Here is a 12,456-nt window from a genome sequence, read left to right on the forward strand (position 1 = left end):
GCTCCTTGGCTGTAACCCCGCCCCCTGGCTGTAACCCCGCCCCCTGACTGTCTGACCCCGCCCACTTGCTGTGAGACCCCTTCTTGGGTAGACCCGCCACCCGAATGTGACCCCGCCCCCTTGCTGTTTGACCCCTCCCCTGGTTGTGACTCCGCCCCCTGCCGTGATCTCCAGGCCTGTCCAATGTGGGTCATGACCCTTTCGCACTGACCCTGTACCACCCGTTCAGAAATCGTTATGATTCAATTAATTTTCACTGTGTCACAGTATAAGTACACAAGTCAGTGAGTGTTCATCAATTTAAACATTATCCCTGTAGCTTCAACGTCACCCATTCCATATTGCTGAACATTTGCAACATTTAGAAATAAAAAATATGCAACTTGTTTTCCAGCATTAAGGACGCAAAGTTTTGGAAAAAAAAATCTAATCTCATTTTTCTAAACTCCAGTTAAGATGTGCCTACTATTCTATTCCAACGACTTTGCAGTTTTTCTTCAATTAAATAGTACATGTATCCCCCACTATTCAGAAGTAGAGCATTCCTATGAAACCTTTCATAAGCCCTTCTTCAGGAACGTCGATTCTCCTGTTCCCTGGATGCTGCCTGACCTGCTGCGCTTTTCCAGCAACACATTTTCAGCTCTGATCTCCAGCATCTGCAGACCTCACTTTCTCCTCAAGAACAATAAGATACTGACAAAGAGTATCCCACACGGCAGTAATGAGATGGCCATGAAAACTGTTGCGTGGTTTTATGGACAGTGTTTGTGTGTACTTTAATTTAAATAATTTTTAGCAGTTTTTCTTGGTTTAAGTGGCATAAAGCAAACGTTCCAAAAGTAGGGGCTACCTGTACTGTGTGACTTACTCTCTTCCAAAGTGAGCAACTTATTTTCACTCAGACTCCATTCAACAACTTTTTTTCCCCCAATTAGGTATCCATTCATATCTCTCTGTAAATTGTTTGCACCTCCCATGCAGCCTGCCTTTCCACTCATTTTCACGTCACCTCAAATTTGGCAACAGTACTTCAGAATCCTTCCTCCAAGTCATTCATACACTTTTGTAAACTGACCCCTGTGGAACCACACTCAACAACGTGAAAAAATCAGCCTTAGCCCCACTTGGTGGTTCCTGCGCATTAGCTAATTCTCTAACCATACCGATGTACTACCTTTAGCTCCATGAGCTCTTATCTTATGACTTAACCTTTTCACGAAATCCCTACAACGTGGAAGCAGTCTATTCAGCCCATTGTGTCCACATCGATTCCCTAATGAGCACCCCAACAAAACCCATCCTAATGCACCCATTAAGCAATGCCTGTAACCCCACATTTCCCATAGTTAACCCACATAGCCTGTATGTCCCTGGACACTGTAAACAACTTAGTATGGCCACTCTCCTAATCTACACATCATTGGACTGTCGGATGAAACTGGAACACCTGTAGGAAATCCACACACAGACATGGGGAGAAAATGCAAACTCCAAACAGACAGTTGCCTGAGGCTGGAATCAAACCCAGGTACCTGGTAGTGAGGCAGCAGTGCTAACCACTGAGCAATAACACCGTAAGGCACAGGAGCAGAAATTAGGCCATTCAGCCTATCGAGTCTGCTCTGCCATTCAGTCATGACTGATAGGTTTTTGAAACCCATTTTCCTGATTTTGCCCTGTATCTTTTGATCCCTTTGGCAATAAAGAACTCATTGGTCTCTGTTTTAAACATACTCATTGACCTGGCTGCCAAAACCTTCTTTTGGAAAGTACCTTGCCAAACACTTTCTGGATCTTCAAATACAACAAAACCACTGGTTCGTCTCTATTCATTCTGCTTGAGACTTCCTTGATATGCTCAAATAACTTAATTAGACCCGATGTCTCTTTCATGAAGCCAAGCTGACTTTGTTTTATTAGATTATGATATTTCCAAAGTTTTGCTTCTTTATTAATTCATTCTCATACATTTCAAACAATTCTGGTTCTCATATGTTTCAATCAACTCACCTCTCTCACCCTTCTATACCACAGCAGATACAATCTTACATGATCGTGTCTTCCCCCTTAAGATATTCCTCACCTTCTTGGTATTGGTCCAGTAAAACCTCCCTGAAGTGCACCCAGCACAGTTCCATCCTTCCTGAAATAATGTGATCAATACCATATAGCATTGCTAATGTTGTCTCAGCAGTGGCCTTGATGATTGAAAGACACTTTTGCTGTTAATCTCATTCCTGATAAATGGTAACAGTCTATTAGCTTTCTTAATTACTTGTTTGATCTGAAAACTGACATTTTGTGATTCTCTTGTGTGTGAATCCAAACCCACTGCTTTCCTCGTAATCTGGACTTTTGTTGCCATTCATCAGAACTCAAAGTAGCTCGACAATCTAATACATTTGCTGATAACGGTTGGTGTGGAAGTGGGTGTGGGATTGGATAGAATACATGGAAACAGTGCTAGGAGGGAGAGAGAGAGAAAAAGAGAGAGAGAGAGAGAGTAAGGGAATAGGCCAAGAAAGGGATTGCTCATGATGGAAAACAAGCTGAATCTTTTCTATTTCTACATGCTGCCAAAACTCAGTGACAAGTAAACAGTGATCTGAAAACTGCTGGGATTATGCTTAAACTGATGAGCACTTGCACCAACTCATGTATTCATAGTGTGATCCAGAGAAAATTTAAAGGGGAGCTGGATAATGAAATGAAGTACTCACTGCTGATTTAAATGATTGAATTAAAAATCACACAACACCAGGTTATAGTCCAACAGATTTATTTGGACGTACCAGCCTTTGAAGTGCCGCTACTTTGGCTGCAGGCATTGACTTTCCCAATGCTATATTTTGGAATTGGAAATTACATATGAAATGCGTCACTGGCGGTGCAGAACCGCGCAAAAAAGACTATGGTTCCATGTGCGAGATTTTTAGAACATTGTGGAGTCCAAAAATACAGACTCTCAGATTAGGGTGAGAAGGGAAAGATTTAAAAGGGAACTAATGGGCAATCTTTTTATGCAGAGGGTGGTGCATTTATGGAATGAGCTCCCAGAGGAAGTGGTAGAGGCTGGTACAATTACAACATGTGAAAGGCATCTGTATGGGTAAATGAAGAGGAAAGGTTGAGAGGGATATGCATCAAGTGCTTGCAAATGGGACTGGATTAATTTAGGATATCTGGTCAGCATGGACGAGTTGGACTGATGGGTCCGTGTCCACAGTGGACAGCTCCATGACTCCATGACTATGAATTGATGTTGAATACTTTCATGTAATCGTCAAATTGAGTGTAAAAGAAAATCAGAATTAAAACCACTTTTCTGCCGCAATTTCAATTTGCAGTTGCATGACCTGACAACACAGGGAAGCCTGACAATCTTGCATCAGGAAAGAATAAATGTCAATGAAAATGTGAAACTTGAATAATTGGTGAATGTGAGTCTCAAACTCTTTAAAAAAAAGAGTTCAGGAGAACACTTTGTCCCCAGTTATGGTATAGCAATGTTTCCTTACTGCAGAATGTTTCAGGAAACATAAATCTGACATTCTGTATGCTTACCGATGGAGCAAAATGTAAATACCCAATGCAATGCATTTGTTGTTGTCATCAAGTTAGCTTGTGCCACAATGGACACATGAAATTGTGTATCCACCATGGAAGGTGACAGTTACTATCACCAGTCTTGGAGACTGCACAGAAGTGGAGTGAATGGGGAAACCACTCCACTGGCAAGTCTCATACCTGGCACAAATAAAAATTGTTGTAGTTGCTGCACCTTGAGGTGAGGACATGACCACTTCGCCATAAAAGCCCCGTGAGGGGTCGGCAAGGATGTGTGTCCCTCGGCGAAGAAATCTTCAACTGCTTCATCAACTAACTTAATTCCACCACGAGGTCAGAAGTGGGAATGCTTGTTGATGAGTGCACAATGTTCAACACAACTTGTTACTTCCCAGTGACTGGACGCAGCCTGTGTGCAAATACGGCAGGATCGGGACCACACGCAGGGTTGTGGACAGGTGGTGCAAACAACGTGTCCATCAATTTCCATCTCCAGCCATTGTCCCTTGACACTCAGTGCCATTACAGTCACCAAATAGTCCACTGTCGTTGAGGTGGAGTCATCAGGAACTGGACTGGACCATCCACATACACCAAATGGCTACAAAAGTAAGTTGGATGCCAGGAATTCCGCAGAGTTTTTAAAAAATGCTTTATTCATTAAAAATACATACGCACTCACTAAAGCAGCTCTGTTCCATCCAGTAGCATATGGAGAAGCAAACATTGGCATATATCCAACAAGGAAGCCAAAGACATGTCTTTCTTATACATTGGATTTGCGACCCTGGAGTAGTGGGAGGGCGGGTTGGTGCTGTCTGATAACTGAACAGAGCCGCCATTTAACTTCAGCAGAAAGACCTGTGACATTGGCCTTTCCCCACTGTACCTTGGCTGCAGCTGCCCCAAGCATTAATGGAACCCTCAGTACGTAGTCATGCACCTTGGAATGTGTCAAGCTGCAACACTAGGTCGGGGTCAGCCCCTTGCTCTGAGAGACCAACAAGTTTTGGGCAGACCAAAGAGCACCTTTCACTGAGTTGATGGTCCTGCAGGCACAGTTGATGCTCATCCTGGAGCATATTCAGGGGTAAAGACCGCAAATCACAGAGTTCTGCATATTGGATCTGTTCAGGACGAACCTTGACAAATGCCAGTGCACCCTTCTTCAGACTTCCTTTCCAAAGGCACATCCCAACTGGAGATGTTTCAATGAGAATTAGGTCAAATCATCATGTGTACTCAAGTGCAGAAGTACAGTGCAGAGCCCACAATGTCGCCTCTCCTGGTGCCATCTTAGGTACAAAGAATCTATGTACAAACGTTAAATGCAAAAAGAGATAGAAAGAAGAAAAAAGTGGGGTTACCTTACAGTGATACATTGTATAGGTTATAAATAAGACATAGCTAAAAGGATGAGACTTCGCAGTCAGATAAAGAGATTACTAATAAACATTATATTGCAGTATATGAGTGCAGGGGCTTCCACATGCAGAATGACCTACTTACTTCCAGACCACTCCCATCCACCCCCCCCCCCTCCCCCCACCCCCCAACCCCCGCAGTTGTCAGTCGCTCCAGGCCTCCAACTCGCTACTCTCCAACTCTCAGCTGGTCTACACCACTCCATGTCTGCATCCACTCTGTCCATTCGCCGACAGCCACTTCAAATTGATGCCGCACAGAGTCCAGGCTTACATGTCTTGGTGCTTGTTGGAACGTTCTGGTAATTTTTGCCACAAAGCCAGTGCTCAGGGAACCAGGTGGCGGGATCCATCCATTCCTTTCCCGCAGGGTCTCAGCGATGCTCTGTGCTGACCAATTCCTGATGGACTGGTGGTCAAAGATATTTTTCTTTGCAAATTTCTCCACAAAGGACACTTAATATGGAACATTCCAACTACTTGGCGTGTTCTATTGCAACGAGGCCAGACCCTTCCTTCGCAACACTGGGCCGCAACACTTCAGTACATGGTGAGCCTTGGTGTTTGTGGAGAGAGGGTCTGTGCACAGCTTGACACAGCCGCACATAAAGGTAGCTGTCAGGACGAGAGTGCCATTGCGTATGTTTCTTCCCGACCCCCACATCCCAGGTCAGAGCTTTGCACACAGTATTCCTGCAGACAAGGTACACTTTTGAGCTCCAAATGAAGCAGAAGTTAGCTCGGGTGACTGCAACAGCGCAGTTTCTGGGAATAGGCCATGTACAACAACAGAGAGAGTGCCTCACACCTGATAACCTGGTGAATGGAAAGGGAGCAGTACTCCCAAAAGACCACTTCCTGCCTCACCTTTGGCCATATTTTCCTTTCAAGTCTTTGTGGCTGCCCAGCCTCCTCTGAAACATATTCCCAGCACCTTCCTTGGTTGTGGTGTTTCCTTCCTTTCTTTCCTGAATTCATGCCACTCCTGAAATTGATTGGATTGCAAATGTTTAGAGAGGCCTTAAGGTTGAAAAATAAGCATGATTTGACCTTCATGTGTGATGTGGCATCCAATTCTCACTTCAGAACTCAGTCTTCCTGAATGCTTGGAAGGAAAAGATCAGAGTCTTCTTTGGGATAATTTAAGATAAGACAGTCCAGAGTTGTACAGGTTAAGTGAATTGGCCGTACTAAACTACCCATTGTGTTCAGGGATGTGTACATTAGATGTGTTAGCCATGGGAAATGTTGGGTTACAAGTAGGGAGACAGGCTTGTGTAGGAAGCTCTTTGGTGGGTCGGTGTGGACTTGTTGGGCCGAATGGCCTGTTTCCACGCTGCAGGGATTCTGTGAAGATGATGAGAACTAAGGCTCAGCCGAGTTTGAACTTGTACTTTGCTGCTGAAAAAAAGGATATTATGCTTTGCTTCAACTTCCACGACATTTGATGACTGTAACAGTTAAACATCTTCAAATATACCCACTGATACTTTCAATAGCTGAAACTGTAATTTCTACAGAAAATCTACTCTGAAAGAGTTCGGTCCGGCTTAGTTAGTTACTTTCCTCTGATTGGTATTGACATACCTCCCCAATGGCCTACATCCCACTATCAAGTCACCCTTTATCTACACATGGATAGTACTTGAGAGTTGTTCAGCTCCTTCAGAGCCAGCTGTCAGAGTGAACAAAACACCTGACCCTACTGTTTATATCTGTCAGCCAGGGCTCCCTGAGTGGGACTTGGTAAACAGCCCCAATCAGGGAACTCAAATTCTGAGAGTCCACTTGCCTGACCTCATTGCATTCACTTCATTCCTCCTCCTACCCAGTCCAGGGACAGGAGCCTATTGCAACCTCTCCTGAGGCATTTTCACGTTGGGTCCTTTCCTTTGACACCATCTCGCATGCGGGCAGCATGTACTAGAGTGTAACCTGCCTCTTGTAACTAGAATATCTCGGAAGAAGTTCATCCCCCTCATCGAGAATGCGACATGTCCCGTGCCATCTCAGACTCAGAGTCTCTTTCGAGGCTAGACGGAGCAGACAGGCGAGTTTTGCTCATTCCCCATTTGTACCTGTCATGTGGTCCACTTACTTCTTCAGCAAATGCCAGAACCTTCAACATCACAGGACCTGACCTTGCACTGACCATGCTTCGTTCCCCCATGCAGGACCATTCCTGTGGTTACAACATCAAACCCCGACCCCTGAAGTAAACCTCGCTTGCTTAGATGAGTCTTGTGTCCGGCCTTAGTGTTCCCATTGTCGATTCACCCTCACCTCTCCACATCCAAGTCTGGGAAGATCAGTATTAAACTGGTGCTGAGACTTCTCCCCATGAACTGTCCCTGTTGTTGTATCTCTTATATCTCTTATAATCAAACAGGAGCCGGGACAGTTGGTATTGAGTGAAGCTGTTGGCTCTTTCTTTAAACCTGCTTTCAAAGTTAAACTGTTCTTTTCGCCAGACCATTGGACGATGGCTGGAATGGTTCTGTCTTTATATGCAGAATGCCATCTGACTTTAGGAAATGCTCCAACTTCTTGCTGGGAAAAGATGGCCTGTTGTCTGTGATCAACACTTCTTCCAGCCTGGTAGTTCGAAAGATGCTCGCTGCTTTCCTGTTATTGTTCAAAATGTTTGATGAATGAATCACATGTACGTCCAACCACTTTGGGTGGGTGTCTGCAATGACGAAGCATATTAACCCACAAAAGGGCCGATATAGTCAACATGAAACAGATTTATCCAGCCATTCCTACCAAGCTGGGTAGCTGCCGATGGTAATTTTTGTCCTTGTTGGCATTCTGGGCACTGCCCCACCAACACAGCTATGTTGGCATCCAATCCTGGCCACCGGACATAGCATCTCGCCAACATGTTCATTTTGGAAGCACCGGACTGAGCTCAGCCACTATCTGTACTCGGTCCAATTCCTCCTGCTCCCCACAATAATATGCTGTTCTCTACAGTGATCTGGTCTCACTGGGTCCAGAAAGGTTTCAATCCTCAGTGTAATGGCCATTCTGTTTCCCCCAACACCACCAGCTCTTTTACTTTTGCCAGGACGGGGACGTTTTGTGCCCACAATTGGATATTGTCAGCGGTGAGTGGAATGGTGTCCAGAAAGTTTAAACCCAAAAAGGACTCTTCCAGAGAAGGTGCGACCAATAATTTATCTACGAGCTGGATTTGGCTCGAGACATCCAGATTTGCTACTTGACCTCACGGACGGTGTTCCAACTTGTGATTGGGCACACTCAGAATGAGAGTCCACTGCTGAATTCGACCTGAAGCTATGGATGGCACAGCTCTATTCCCTTTAAGTAGCCCTCACGAGGGGTTGTGTTCTGTTGCTATTACAAATTTACATCCGTAAAGGTATTGGTGGAATTTTCTCACAAGGAAGACCACCAAACTATCCTTTCCTGTCTGCACGTATTTGCACTCTCATCAGCCAAAGTACAGGAAGTGTATGCTATTGGGCGTTCATCTCCATTGGGCTCTCTCTGTGAATCTATACTTTTCCTGACACTATATCGGGCAGGCATTGCATGTCAACACCAGATCTCGCTTAACACCTTAGTCAATGATAGTAGTTTCTTCACTTCCCTAAAGACTGCATTTTGCTTATGAGACCAATTCTAATGCTAGCCATTTCTTAATAGCAGATGGAAGGTTGCCAGACTGGTGGCCTGGTCATGTGTGAACTTTCCCGAGTAATTCAGCAGCCCAAGGAAAGTACCAAGCTCCAGAACATATATAGGAGCAGGGACACCCTTATTTTCCAACAGGTGTAACCCAGTCTTGTAGACTCTGTAATCCAAGTAGGTCATTTTGGGCTCCTGGACCACTTATTGTTCCTTCTATGGCATGCATTCACCTTGGAGAACTGTCTAAGCACTGTGTTGAAATTCTCCAAGAGCTCTTTATTGGTCTTCCCGGTTATTAGCAAATCATGCAGATAAACGGTGAATGGGATAAATTTTGTAAAATGTTCTCCATGGACCAGAGGAAAATGGTACAGGCTGACGACACCCCACAAGGTACAAACCCTTACGGGTTTTCAATGTGGTATATCTCTGGGAATCATCATCTAACCACAATTGCAGGTACACATAGCTGCTGTCCAGCTTCCTGAAGGGCAGTCTCCTGCCAGGTTAGTGTAGGAGTCCTGTATGTGAAGAATTGGTTGTTTGCCCAGCTGTGACAATTTGTTAACTGTTTGTTTAAAATCCCCCCAGCGGCAAACCGACCTGTCAGGTTTCACCAGTGTTGCCCATTCTGCAAACTGTACTAGGTTGATGATTCCTTCCCTTTCTTGCATCCTGATTTCTGCCTCTGCTTTTTCACGTAAGGCAAAAGGCACTGGGCAGGCCTTGCAGAATCGGGAAATTGCTTCCTGGTCAACATTCAAGGTGGCCTTTGCTCCTTTGGGAATCCCTGGATCTTCCTGAAACATGCTGGGTATTTCAATCGGACTTCACTCGGGCAACAATTTCATATGCAAAAAATGATCAGCCAATAAAGTTGAACTTTCCTCAGGCAATATGCCCCCATCAGCCTTGGGCTGAGACTTTTTCTCCAATCAGTGGAAACTGAACCAGCTGTTTCTCATACAAGCCCAAAACGGAAGTTGTCCCCTTAATGTGTAAAGGTTCACCAGGATAGGTTCTCAGTCCAGCCGAGCTCTTCCACCAATTTAAGAGTTGGAGTCCCCAGCAAACCTTGTGAAAGATTGGTTCTGCAATCACTGATACAGCTGTTGCTAGTATCCACCTCCATTAGAAGCAAGCGACCATTTAACCAGACATTTACTAAGGTTGATTCTGTTATGGATTTGCTAAGCAATGTAAATGTTCCAAGCCATCTGTAGGGGGCTTTGCAGGGTATGCACTCGCCTGGAAACCGGGCTATGAGTTTTCTTATTCACTTCAGGCTTAGGAGGACTCTTTCACTGCCTCGAGCTCACATACCGGCAGCAACTACAATGGCTTGCCAGCTCCAATCCTAAAGAAAACGTTAATGGCTTGGGCAAGGTTTGGCTTTGTTTTGGGATTTTGGTGTGGGCTGACCTGTAGTTCGTCTGCTCAGGATATGTCCTGAGGTGTTGCAATTCCTTCAGTCAAATGGTGTCTCTCCCCACCCCACCCCCCCACCCCCCCACACACACACCGGTTCAGTTGGCCTGGTGTGAGTGTCCACTTCAATTGGCATGTGCTGTAACTGATATGCCCCATTTATCACATTTTCCAATGACACAGTGCGACGTAGTGTTGGTTGAAGTCTAGTAAGCCTGGGCTTCAGCTAGTAAGCGTTTTGCATGGTTATATCATTGGTCCCATTTTTGTTATCACTAAACTAATTCCCGAGAGGTTGGTATCGCATCACCAAGTCACCATTTATTTGCATATATGTAGTACTTCACACTGATGTAACTCCCTCAGAGCCAGCTCTCGGAGTGAACTGTATCCTTGACCCTCCTTTTTTTTTCTTTTTAGAACCGCTGACATTCCTGCTTTTTTTTTCTTCTCTTAACACCCACACTACTGCCTAACTGTGGTAGTGCTTATTTTACCCCCAGCATCTATCTTGTGTATGTGCAGGTGTGAGACACAGTGAGAGACACACGGTGTACGAATCTTTATTCAATTTCAACCACCAGGAAGAAAGGAATGACCCGAGTAGTCAGTGACAAGCAGTGCCGGCTCAGTTGGCCTGGTGTAAGTGTCCACTTCAATTGGCATGCGTTTAACTGATATGCCCCATTTATCACATTTTCCAATGACACAGCGTGACGTAGTGTTGGTTGGAGATATCGCTGCAAGATCTGAAGGTGGAATTTCGCGACCTGGGTGCGGACGCACACCAGCGACTGACCACCCTCCTCAGTAGGGAAACTCAGAACCTGTACAGTGACCCAATGCATCTTTTTGTCCCAGAAGAAGTTGACCAACGTTCCCTGGCTGTCAGCGACAAAGCCAGGAGGAGGGACCAAAGTAACCAGCCGGTACCACAGCATGGCGGCCACCAGCTGGTTTATGACCAGCACTCGACTCCTGTAAGATAGCACTCGGAGCAGTCCTGTCCAGCGGCCTAGGTGAGCCGAGACTTTGGCCTCCAGCTCCTGCGTGCTCGCCGGCTAGGATTCCTCAGCCAGGCTGAGGTAGACCCCCAGGTAGAGGAGATGAGTGAATCTCCAGCTGAACCCCAGTAACTCCTCCGGCAGAGAGTCCACCCACCACGGACCGAACAGTAGTCTGGAACATTTGGCCCAGGTGATCCTGGCGGAAGATGCAGCCGAGTGCACGGCCTGGCATTCGCACATCCTCCCCAGGTCAGTTGGGTCGGTAAAAGTGAGGAGCATGTCGTCGGCATAGGCCGAGAGGACCACCCCGTGCCCACACCGCGCAGAACCAGCCCTGACAACCTCCTCCGCAAGAGGTGCAGGCAAGGCTCCATGCACAGGGAATACACGTGGCTGGACAGGGGGCAGCCTTGACGCACTCCTCTCCCGAAGCGAAGGGGCACCGTCAGTGACCCGTCAACTTTAACCAGACACTCTGCTGCAGCGTACAAAAGTCGGATCCGGGCGATGAACTGTGTCCCGATCCCAAATGCCCGCACAGTCCCGAGAAGGTACTCGTGATCGACCCTGTCGAACACCTTCTCCTGGTCGAGAGAGAGGAAGGTGATCGGCAGACCAGCCCGTTGACAGAAATGAATCAGGTCCCAGACCAGATGGACGTTGTCATGTATCCTCCAACCCGGGACCGTGTAGGACTGGTCCAGGTTAATCATGTGGGCCAGCATGGAAGCCAGGCGAGAAGACAACGCCCTGGCGAAGATTTTGTAGTCCGTGCTGAGGGAGACTGGACGCCAGTTCTTCAAAGAATGATGACCACCCTGCACCAAGAAAGGGGCAGCTCTCTGGCATTAAGACACTCCCCCAGGACCTGTGCATAGTCGCTCTCCAGGATGTCCCAGAATGCCCTGAAGAACTCCACAGTCAGCCCGTCCAGCCCCGGGGACTTGCCCCTCGAGAGCCGATCAAGGGCGCTGGTCAGCTCCTCTAAGGTGACCGGAGCATCGACTCTTCCTGTGCCCTCCGGGCCGAGCTGCAGCAGGTCCTCCCACAGCACTCGCCGAGCATCCTCGCTGGACGGATCCTGAGAGAACAGAGCCGTATATCTTTTTTATCTTTTTTTTTATTTAACCCCCACACTACCACCTAAGTGCGGTAGTGCTTATTTTTTTCAAACCTCTTGTTTACTTTTTTTTCCTTTTTTTTATTAACCCCTACACTACCACCTAAGTGCGGTAGTGCTTATTTTTGCCCCAGCACCCATGGTGTGTGTGTGTGTGCGCAGGTGTGAGACACAGTGAAAGACACAAAGTGCACGAATCTTTATTTTATTTTTTTATTTTTTTGTGGTCCACGGACTCCACAGCGCCATA

The sequence above is a fragment of the Chiloscyllium plagiosum genome, chromosome 46, assembly GCF_004010195.1.
Source record: "Chiloscyllium plagiosum isolate BGI_BamShark_2017 chromosome 46, ASM401019v2, whole genome shotgun sequence".
Taxonomy (NCBI): Eukaryota; Metazoa; Chordata; class Chondrichthyes; order Orectolobiformes; family Hemiscylliidae; genus Chiloscyllium; species Chiloscyllium plagiosum.